General features: G+C 41.5%; 1 protein-coding gene and 1 non-coding gene across 4 annotated transcripts in view; both read left to right on the top strand.

The window, feature by feature from the left end:
- Positions 1–11187, top strand: part of LOC134207740 (protein retinal degeneration B) — a 264455-nt gene that overhangs the window by 132873 nt on the left and 120395 nt on the right. The window lies entirely within an intron of this gene.
- On the top strand, positions 7731–7874 carry LOC134208435 (U4 spliceosomal RNA). The gene has a single exon (XR_009978669.1). It is a non-coding gene; the product is annotated as a U4 spliceosomal RNA (small nuclear RNA).

Here is an 11187-nt window from a genome sequence, read left to right as displayed (position 1 = left end):
TCTTCAGAAAATCCTCCTGTACTTATTGTAGGAATTCTCATGGATTTCTGAATTTGTTTATGAAATTCTCCTGATTGTCCTTGGGAGTTTTTGCTGAACTTCTTTGATAAATTAATTTGAATTTCCTTGAGAAATTGCTCTGAATTTCCTTAGGAAATTTTCTCAAATTTTCTTGTGGAATTCTTCTGAAAATTCTTGAAAAATTCTTTTCAATTTCCTTAAGAAATTCATCTAAATTTCTTTAGGAAATTCGCCTAAAATTCATTGAAAAATTAACCTACAAAATCCCCCAATTTATCTTGAAAAACATTCCTGAATCTTTTTCGGAAAAATGCTCTGATTTTTTTTAGGAAATTCTTCTGAATTCTCTTGGGTAATTCCACATAAATTCCTTGTGACTATCTACTGAATTTCCTTGTGAAATTGCTTTATTTTTTTTTTTGAGAATCCCTTTGAATGTCCTTGGGAAATTCCTCTGATTTTTTTTAAAAAGCTAAGTATTGAGAAAATTCCTTCATATTTTTTAAAAGATTTCTTTCTGCTTCGATTTTCTTTTGGGAAAATTCAATTACATTGTTTAGAAAAATCTCCTGAATTTCCTACCCTTCCGTTACCATCCCCTCTTTTGAAAACGAAAATAAAAATCTTTTTGGTTGTAGCTTATGAATTTTTAAGACCGGCCTCCTGATACCGGAGTTATTCTGGATTTAAAATGGGTGTTAGCTTTTGGCCATATGCCAGAACGCATACTTCGGAAATGATTATTTTAGATATTTTTAAGAGAAACGACGCATAAACTGTAACAAATTTGATCAGGAATTTGATCGGTCCGAAATATGGCCTGTATTCCGGAATCCGGACGTTCCGCCGGAACCTGTTACGGGGTCACTTTACGGAAATAGGCGAATACCATCATGCGACCCATCAAACTTCATGATTTCAAAAGTTATGGTATTCTATGGTAGTTTTGTACTTCCGGGACCGTATTTTAACCGATTGGAACCGGTAAACTGATTTACCGAGTACCGGTTCAAGGGACAATTTTGGGAAATAAGCAAACCCCATCATGCGGCGTATCAAACTTCATGATTTTAAAAAAATATGGCATTCTTTGGTAGTTTTGTACTTCCTGAACCGTATTTGAACCGATTGGAAACGGTAAACGGATTTATCGAGTACTGGTTTGAGTGTCAATTTTGAGAAAATGTATATACATTTTCATTATTTCAGTTAGGTATCGCATCCCAAGCAGCACAAGTTGAGTGAAACTGGTTGCAGCAACTTAATTGTGACTGAATCTGGTCACATATAAGTTTCTGCGATCTATGTGCAACTTGTGTGCTGCTCAGGATGCTGAAACGGCTTCCTCCAGACGCTAAAACCCATCTTCTCAAACTCGTCAATGACATTTGGGAGAACCGCACTTTCCCCGACCATTGGAGGAAAAGCCACGTGATCCCCATCCCCAAAAATCACACAACGGGACGGGATCCCTCCAAGTTTCGACCGAGCTCCCTCACCTCCTGTGCCTGTAAGACCATGGAGAGGATGGTCAACCGCCAGCTCCGTGAAAAATTTCGCCTTTCGCCCAGGGTATGGCACCAGCACATACTTTGCCAACCTGGGCAGTGTGCTGCAGAGCGCGTATAACGAAGGCAAGCATGTTAACCTGATTTCGCTGGACATTGTCAAAGCCTTCAGCAGGACCTGGACACCCCTGGTCCTCAACAAATTACAAGAATGGGGCATCACTGGCAACATGCTTGCCTTTATCAAAAACTTCTTGACCGGTAGGACCTTCACGGTCCTCATTGGCGGCTCTGCATCCGTATGCCGAGGAAACTGGGGTCCCCCATGGGTGAACGGGGTCTTCGGCATACTACCGACCAACGTCCACCTCTTTGTCTACGCCGACGACATCCTCCTGGTTGTCGTAGATGGAACTCTTGGGCGAACTAGGATTAAAGCACAGGCGGCACTGAATTCCACCGCTGGGCCACCTCCATTGGCTTTACTATGAATGCGGGTTAGTGCATCCGGGGCCACGTTTGCCATGGACACCATCAAGTCGGAGGCCCGCCTATTAAGCTTGGCCACGACCCCATACCTAACCGTAAAATCGTTCGCGTTCTTGGCGTCGATATCGACCGGCGGCTTACCTTTTAACCACACTTCCGGGGGGTGAAGGTGGAAGCCGCGAATCAGCCTGATGAAAACAACCGGCACACCAGGCTAAGTACAGGCCAAGCAACCATTGATACCCAAGCAGCACAAATTGTTTCACTACTGAACATTTTACTGTGTTGCAACTATTCGGAAAGAAACAATCTTTGCGTATGTGCCATCAAATATAACTCTCTTGCAATCTAAAAAGCGCAAGAGGTGGACTCTACGGAAACATCCTTCGATTGCAGTAAAATTGCAATAATGTTGCAAAATACTACAGCGGAAAAAAATAAAATAAAAATTAAAAACTGGACTCGATTTATGGATCTTGTGATTGATAGTCCTTCACTCTAACACAACACCATTCAACACTTCGAAGGGATTGCATGTTGACTCACAATAAAAACCATGCGATTATGAAGTTTTGTAATCGGGTTTCCTGTTACTTGACTGCACCATCACAGGAAAAAAATGTGAGCTGTCAAAACGTTGAACGATGCTAAATTAAACATGAAGACACATTCAACTGATCTGCAACTTTTTTTGTCTTTATTTAGGAGACTTGCAGCCCGAGGCTGGCTCGTCTCCGGGAAGGGTAAGATCTGCAACTTAATTTAAACAAACAATTAAATTTTGAAAGACGCATTGAAGTTATATGGTAAAAAATATGCAACTTAATGATTTTGTTTCGTTTTTGCAACATGAAGTGCAATATTTTTGGTTTGTTTGTTTCCAAATGTCAAACACGTACCTACTGCATTGCAATTTTAATGAAACATTGATCACAATTCGAATGTTTTTGACATCTTTATGCAACTTTTTCGTGCTTTGATGTTTTTCCATTTTCTTTAATGAAACTGAATAGAAACAAGGTGCTTTTAGGAAGATGTTGCGTGTGCTACTTGGGTAGTCGCCTGTGTGGAAATCCAATATAACGCTAGGAAAAGGGACCACTAGCGTAAACACGTCTTACCTGTCAGAATGACTAAAGCTGAAAGAGGACGAGGTTTTCTAGGTTGCTACGATGAGCTGATACATGAATACTAATGATGAACCCAAGAGTCATATCAAGGTTACTGCATATCATGCGTTCTTGAAGTTCATCATCTAGTACCACACAGCCTGCTATATGGGTCAGAGCTGACCTGTTCTGCGTGAAGAGACCTCATTGTCGTATTCCAGCCCAAAACGGCTGAATGGAATCCGCCGTTGAAGAGCGGTGCGACTGTTCGTTTTAAAATTCGACAACAAACTGCCGGTGCAATCTTCGTCGTTGCTACTCAACCCGATGGCGCTACCAACGCCATACCCCGCCGCGCAACCTCTCCCAGCCCCTCACAAGCTACCGATTCATTGGCACACGCTTAAATGAAGCAAAGCTCGTCAGAAAATTCAATATGTTGCTCTCCATACTCTCAAATACTCAATCATGCACAGATTCTTTCACGATAGAGATCAGTATTAGCGCATATGCAAAATTGAGAATTCGAATCAAGTCTAATGTACGGTAAATTGGGGCACGCGAAATATGTGATTTCACGATTGGTATATTTGATTGCTTATGTTTAATGTACAATCCGCAATAGCAGAATCAATTCATAGTCTAGAATCACTTATACAAACTAAAATCATTAGCCGCTTGCTCTGAATACTACATCTTTCTCCTTCCCTACTCTTTCAACTTTGTAAGAATATGATTTCAATTTTATAAATACTTCATTACAGTCAGTCAGTCAGAGTCTAAGTCGCTTGTTTATATCGTCTCGGTTTCCGTGAAGAATTTATCGGATTACGCTGTTTTAAATCGTAAGATTGGACTTTATGTTAATTGTACACTCCATTTGTTCAACGAGAGTGAGTTCGATTTTTAACTGCACCGGTACTTGGTAAATCAGCTCAGAAAACTTGTAAATACCTATCGCGTCGGATATTTGTTTTGTGTCAAAATGGCAAACCATTGTGATAAATGCACCCTTGCTATCGGTATCGACTCCCTTTTTACTGTGTGCGAAGGATTTTGCGCTAAATCGTATCACGCTAGCTGTGTTGGGTTAACTGAAGCAGACGTGTGTGCTTTATCAACCAATATTATTTGGGTTTGCAATGTGTGCATGGCTTCGCTTTGTAAAATGCGGGAGCGTACTGTTGTTGATGCAGCTACTGGAACTGAACCATCTAGTCCCGTAGAAGAAGAGATCGAAGACCTGAAGAGAAAAGTAGCCAACATTGCTCAAACGCTTGCAGATGTGATTGGGAAACCAGTTTCAGATGCTGTGAACCGACACTCAACGCCTATTGCTTTGTCGTACCGGAATGAATCAACTGATGAGATAGCTGGTTATTCACAACAAACCGAAAATGAAAGTGATAAGTTTTCGTTGTTTTTAACAAACATTGATAAACGTGCAACGGAAAATGATATTAGTCTTATGATATCACACTCTTTAAGTATACCTTTATCGACCTGCAATGATATCGTAAAATTAGTTCCAAAATGGAAAGATGTAAATACAATGGACTACGTATCGTTTAAGGTGAGGTTGAACTCAAATTTAAAAGAGTTAGCACTGTCCGGCAATACTTGGCCAAACGAAGTAAAGTTTAGAGAATTTGTAAACCGCTCAAACGAAACTTGGAAACCGAATCTGTAAAACGTAGTTAAATGTAATGTTGAGATAATGTTTATTCGAGAATGCAAATATTGAATTTATATTATTATTGTTTATAATGCTGTTTATTGTAATGAGTTTTGTAAATCTGTTTGTATGCATTGAATAATTCCTGTTACCTATAAATGTATGCTCTGTGAATGTAATATAGTGTAAGTAGTTCAATAAGACCATATTGTAATAAATAAATACAAATACAAATACAAATTATAATGAAAAATCATACCTAAATTGCTTCAAAATAAATTAAAACAATTCATAATATTGTAATACCATCAACATCTAATGCAAAGAAGAACAAACTTGATATGTTAAGTACCGTCATATTTTTGCTAAAAACTAATTATGATTGTGGGTCACATTTTAATTTTTTTTTTCGGGATTCTACTTGCTCTTGCACAATTCGGAATACACAAAAAAATGCCTCGGAGTCCTGCTCGGTACTCGCAAAGAGCAATCCTCTATAGAACTTGCAAACGTAGTCCTACGTCAACATTCTTTGGAGTTCTTTATTCTTTATTTATATTGAATCCAACTGACCTACACTGGTCTTATTGAACCTCTTAAAATTAAATTAACAATAAACATCAAGATTAATCGAAACAGGCTACATTAAATTACGCTACAATTCTTCATCAACAAAATCAACAGATAAAAACAACATGACTAACAACATTTTTAGCATAATAAACAATTTACCAAGACTCGAAGCAAGAACGTTCGGTTAATAGATAAATTACAGCTAATCAATTGACATTTTAACGGGTGGTTTCCATGTATCATTGATTCGTTTCACAAACTCACGATACTTTATTGTCTTAGGCCATGTCGATGAATCCAATGCTATTGGCTTCAAGTCTAAACTCAATACCACTTTAAACGACACGTATTCCCATGTACTAGTGTTTCGGTTTCTAGGTACAAGTTTCACTACATCACGACATCGGGACAACGGAACGTCCAAAGAGTTTGATACCATCATACTAATGTCTTCAACAGTAGCGTTCTTGTCAATATTGGTCAGATACAATGCAAACGTGTTATAATCGAACGTTCCCTCTGGATTAATCGATTCGGTTTGTTTTGATCCACACGATGTCTCATCTTCATTCGTTCCATCGAGCAGTTTGAGCGTAGAAATAGGTGTTGAATGCGAGCACGGGACAGCATCCGCAGGGTCGGGATTACGAATAACAGTCGCAAGCGTTTTGGCAATTTCACTTATTGCGGATTTTAGATTATTTATTTCATCCTCAATCGATCGAGTGGGACGAGTTGATGTAGCTGCATCAGCATTCGTGCGTTCTCGCATCCTGGAGAACAACGTCATACACGCATCGCATAGCCAAATAATATTACTGGACAAAGTGCACACATCAGTTTCGGAGAGACCAACACAGCTAGCATGGAATGATTTGGCGCACTTTCCTTCGCACACAGTGAACAGCTCACTTTTCAAATTGATGGGTAACGAGCACTTTTCGCAGATCTTCTCCATGATGAAACAATATTTCAGGAACAGTAAATGGGCGTAAATTCCACTTTCAATATACAGCTTCACTTTATCCGATGCACTAAAGTGATAGTATATCACTAAGGTTTAGTCGAGTGTTCTTTATTCAATTTTTGAGCGCCTTATTTAGCAGAAAAATCCGATTAAACGGAGACGGATAGAATAGCGAGTGAATGCGTTGAAAACACAACAAAACCACTCTGGAATAAATAAATAAAACGCCTCGGTGTCCATTTGCAAAATGTATTCCTTCATAGAAGCCACAGACGTAATCCTACGTCCTTCTATAGAATACCCAGACGAACATGTCTTGGAGTTGCATCGGAGTCCTGCTCTGCATTCGCAAAGTATACTCTTCTATAGAATACACAAACGATGTCCTACCTCAAAATGCCTTGGAGTTCTACTCGCTCCGGAATAACCAAAAATGCTTTGGAGTCCTTCACATACGCAAAGTGTATTCTTCCATAGAATACACAGACGTATTCCTACGTCAAAATGCCTCGGATTTTTACTCGCTCCGGAATGAACAGAAAATGGAATAAACAAATTTTTTCTCGGAGTCGTGCTCTGTATTCGCAGAGTGTGGTCCTCTATAGAATACCCAGACGTAGTACTACGTCAACATGCCTCGGAGTTCTGCTCACTCCGGAATAAACAAAAATGCCTCGGAGTGCTTCACATTCACAAAGTGTACTCTTGTATAGAACACACAGATGTAGTCCTACGTCAATATGCTTCGGCGTTCTACTCGCTTCAGAATAAACACGAAAATGCCTCGAAGGTCGGCTCGCATTCACAAAATAAAATGCCTCGGAGACCTGCTCGCTCCGGAATAAACAAAAAAAAAATACCTCGCAAACCCGCTTGTTCCGGAATAAACAAAAAAAATACCTCGGAAACCCGCTTGTTCCGGAATAAACAAAAAAAAAATGCCTCGGAGACCTGCTCGCTCCGGGATAAACAAAAAAATGCCTCGGAAACCTGGTCGTTCCGGAATAAACAAAAAAAATGCCTCGGAGACCTGCTCGCTCCGGTATCTTTCATTCGATCCTCGGGAGACCTGCTCGCTCCGGGATCATGTTTTAAAACACTCGAAGACCTGCTCGCTTCGGTTTTTTTTCTATGATTTCGGAGACCTGCTCGCTCCGAAATCCACAACATAAAATGAGAGCATACTTACCATTTAGTAACTAGCACATTAATGGATGTGGCAAGCACCATTTTCATGCGCTAGTTACAAATATAAAAGCAAACACTATTTCTACCGACTGCGACATGTCGTATTCCAGCCCAAAACGGCTGAATGGAATCCGCCGTTGAAGAGCGGTGCGACTGTTCGTTTTAAAATTCGACAACAAACTGCCGGTGCAACAACAAATAGCTTTGCGCAGTGGCGATATCGTAACCAATGAGGTACAACCGAGGTGCGATTATTGCTAGTTGAAAACTAATACCAATACCCCGCCGCGCAACCTCTCCCAGCCCCTCACAAGCTACCGATTCATTGGCACACGCTTAAATGAAGCAAAGCTCGTCAGAAAATTCAATATGTTGCTCTCCATACTCTCAAATACTCAATCATGCACAGATTCTTTCACGATAGAGATCAGTATTAGCGCATATGCAAAATTGAGAATTCGAATCAAGTCTAATGTAAAACTTGCCACATTGTACGGTAAATTGGGGCACGCAAAATATGTGCTTTCACGATTGGAATTTTTGATTGCTTATGTTTAATGTACAATCCGCAATAGCAGAATCAATTCATAGTCTAGAATCACTTATACAAACTAAAATCATTAGCCGCTTGCTCTGAATACTACACTCATAAGCGTGCTTTCCCCAGTATTCAACAACTACGTCCGACTGACTTCCGACTTCAGCTGAAGCAGCTTGTGTCGAAGCCGGATCTTCCCTTTCCGGCATAGAGTCCTCACGGCCATCTGCTGCAAGGCAGCTTCCTATGCTGCGGTGACATCAGGAGAGTACGGGATTCCTCTCCTCGACGAGGCTGACCAGGATCCGGTAGCATGGCCGACACCAGTTTTCCCCCAGTGGCGCGGGCCCACTGGCACGGAGCAAGAAGCTGGTCCATGCCTCCCGTCAAAATCGAAAACTCCATCGCCGCGCGCTCCCGGAGAGGCGACAACTCCGAGGAGCCAAGAAGGTCGGTCATCAAGCTCGTGGCCACTTGTTTCCGGAACCATACCGTACGGTACACCGATGGTTACGTGTCTAGCAGAGGTCCCTGGCACGACCTGACCTCGCAAAAACAGCAGACCATCATATCCAGACTCCGGACTGGGCATACCAGTGTCTCCCACAACTTCGATGGCGGCCCTTTCCGGTCGGAAGGTGACTTTTGCGAGGTTAGGAACAGCGTCGAGCACTTTGTATGCAGTTGCCCGAAATTTGACCATCCCAGGAATCATTATGGTATTCCAACTAGCATCCGGGATGCGCTGATGAAGCTAATACGGCTGCACTCTTTTGCTTCCTGAAGGATGCAGGTCTACGCGATATAGATCTGGACCTCTGCCTAAGGCGAACGGGCCTTCTTCGGATGTAAGTCCCACTCCTCAGTAAACTCCCTTTCAGTTCAGCTGAGGGGGCCTCAGCCTTCTTTTGTTCCCAGCCATTTTAATAACGACATCTGCCATGTCATCGAACCATTTTTTCTACCTTTTTACCAAGGTTTGAACCGGTACTCGGCAAATCAGTACAGGAAGTAGAAAGCTACTATAGAATACCATTACTTTTGAAATCATGAAGTTTGATATGCCGCATGATGAGGTTTGCTTATTTCCCAAAATTGACCCTTGAACCGGTACTCGGCAAATCAGTTTACCGGTTCCAATAGGTTCTAATACGGTCCAGGAAGTACAAAACTACCATAAAATGGAATAGCTTTTGAAATCATGAAGTTTGATGGGTCGCATGATGGTATTCACCTATTTCCGTAAAGTAACCCCGTAACAGGTTTCGGTGGAACGTCCGGATTCCGGAAATTCCATTCCTGATCAAATTTGGTATAGTTTATGCGTCGTTTCTCTTCAAAATATCTAAAATAATCATTTCCGAAGTATGCGTTCTGGCATATGGCCAAAAGCTAACACCCATTTTAAATCCGGAATAACTCTGGTATCAAGTGGCCAGTCCTAAAAATTCAGAAACTTGAATGAATTCCGCTTATGGAAAATCTTTGAAAATTCCTCAAAAACTTCTTTGAAAATTGCACAAAACATTCTTTAGAATTTCCACAGGAAATTATTTTAAAGTTCAACGGAAAATTCTTTGGAATTTCCCAGAAAAAGTCTTTGAAACTTCTGAAGGAAAATTATTTTGAATCTTCACGGGATATCTCCGGAATTCCCAACGAGAATTTTCGAAATATCCACGAGAAACCCTAAGAAATTTCTGCAATAAATATTTGGAAAGTCCGTAGATTTTTTTTATATCTTCGGAATGTCCGTGGGAAGTTTTTCGGAATTTAAACGGCAATTCCAAAAAAACGGAAACTTTCAGAGAAAATTGTTCAAAGTTTTCACGAGAAATTATTTGAAAAACTCTTCGAGATTCCATAAAAAAAATCGCAATTTCCACAGGAAGTCCTTGCAGTTTTCATGGGAAATTTTCACAAGAAATTTATTCTTCAGAATTCCCACAAAAAATGTTCGGAAAAAATTGAAATTTGATTTTTATTGCTAAATTTTTATTTCAAAACGGATTAGAATAACTTAATTACTTAACATGTATATATATATATATATATTCAGACTAAGGCCGAAGTGGCCTGTGCGGTATGTAAGAGTCTTCTCCATTCGGCTCGGTCCATGGCTACACGTCGCCAACCACGCAGTCTACGGTCCGCAAGTCATCTTCCACCTGATCGATCCACCTTGCCCGATGCGCACCTCGCCTTCTTGTGCCCGTCGGATCGTTGTCGAGAACCATTTTCACCGGGTTACTGTCCGACATTCTGGCTACGTGCCCGGCCCATCGCAGTCGTCCGATTTTCGCGGTGTGAACGATGGATGGTTCTCCCAACAGCTGATGCAATTCGTGGTTCATTCGCCTCCTCCACGTACCGTCCGCCATCTGCACCCCACCATAGATGGTACGCAGCACTTTCCTTTCGAAAACTCCAAGTGCGCGCTGGTCCTCCACGAGCATCGTCCAGGTCTCGTGTCCGTAGAGGACTACCGGTCTAATTAGCGTTTTGTAGATTGTCAGTTTGGTACGGCGGCGAACTCTATTTGATCGGAGCGTCTTGCGGAGTCCAAAGTACGTACGATTTCCAGCCACTATGCGTCTCCGAATTTCTCTGCTGGTGTCATTTTCGGCTGTCACCAGTTAGCCCAAGTACACAAATTCTTCTACCACCTCGATTTCGTCACCACCGATGCAAACTCGCGGTGGGTGGCTCACATTGTCTTCTCTTGAACCTCTGCCTATCATGTACTTCGTCTTCGACGTGTTGATGACTAGTCCGATCCGCTTAGCTTCCCTCTTCAGTCTGATGTAGGCTTCCTCCATCTTCTCAAAGTTACGTGCCATAATATCTATGTCGTCGGCGAAACCAAATAGCTGGACGGACTTGTTGAAAATTGTACCACTCGTGTTAATCCCTGCTCTTCGTATTACCCCTTCCAAAGCGATGTTGAATAGCAAACATCGCCTTGCAAGACCATCACCTTGCCGTAACCCTCTGCGGGTTTCGAAGGGACTCGAGAATGCCCCTGAAACTCGAACTACGCACATCACCCGATCCATCGTCGCTTTGATCAACCGTGTCAGTTTATCCGGAAAACCGTGTTCATGCATTAGCTGCCATAG

The sequence above is a fragment of the Armigeres subalbatus genome, chromosome 1 (assembly GCF_024139115.2).
Source record: "Armigeres subalbatus isolate Guangzhou_Male chromosome 1, GZ_Asu_2, whole genome shotgun sequence".
Taxonomy (NCBI): Eukaryota; Metazoa; Arthropoda; class Insecta; order Diptera; family Culicidae; genus Armigeres; species Armigeres subalbatus.
The sequence above is the reverse complement of the archived record's forward strand: the minus strand, read 5'-3'. Positions and strand labels throughout refer to the sequence as shown.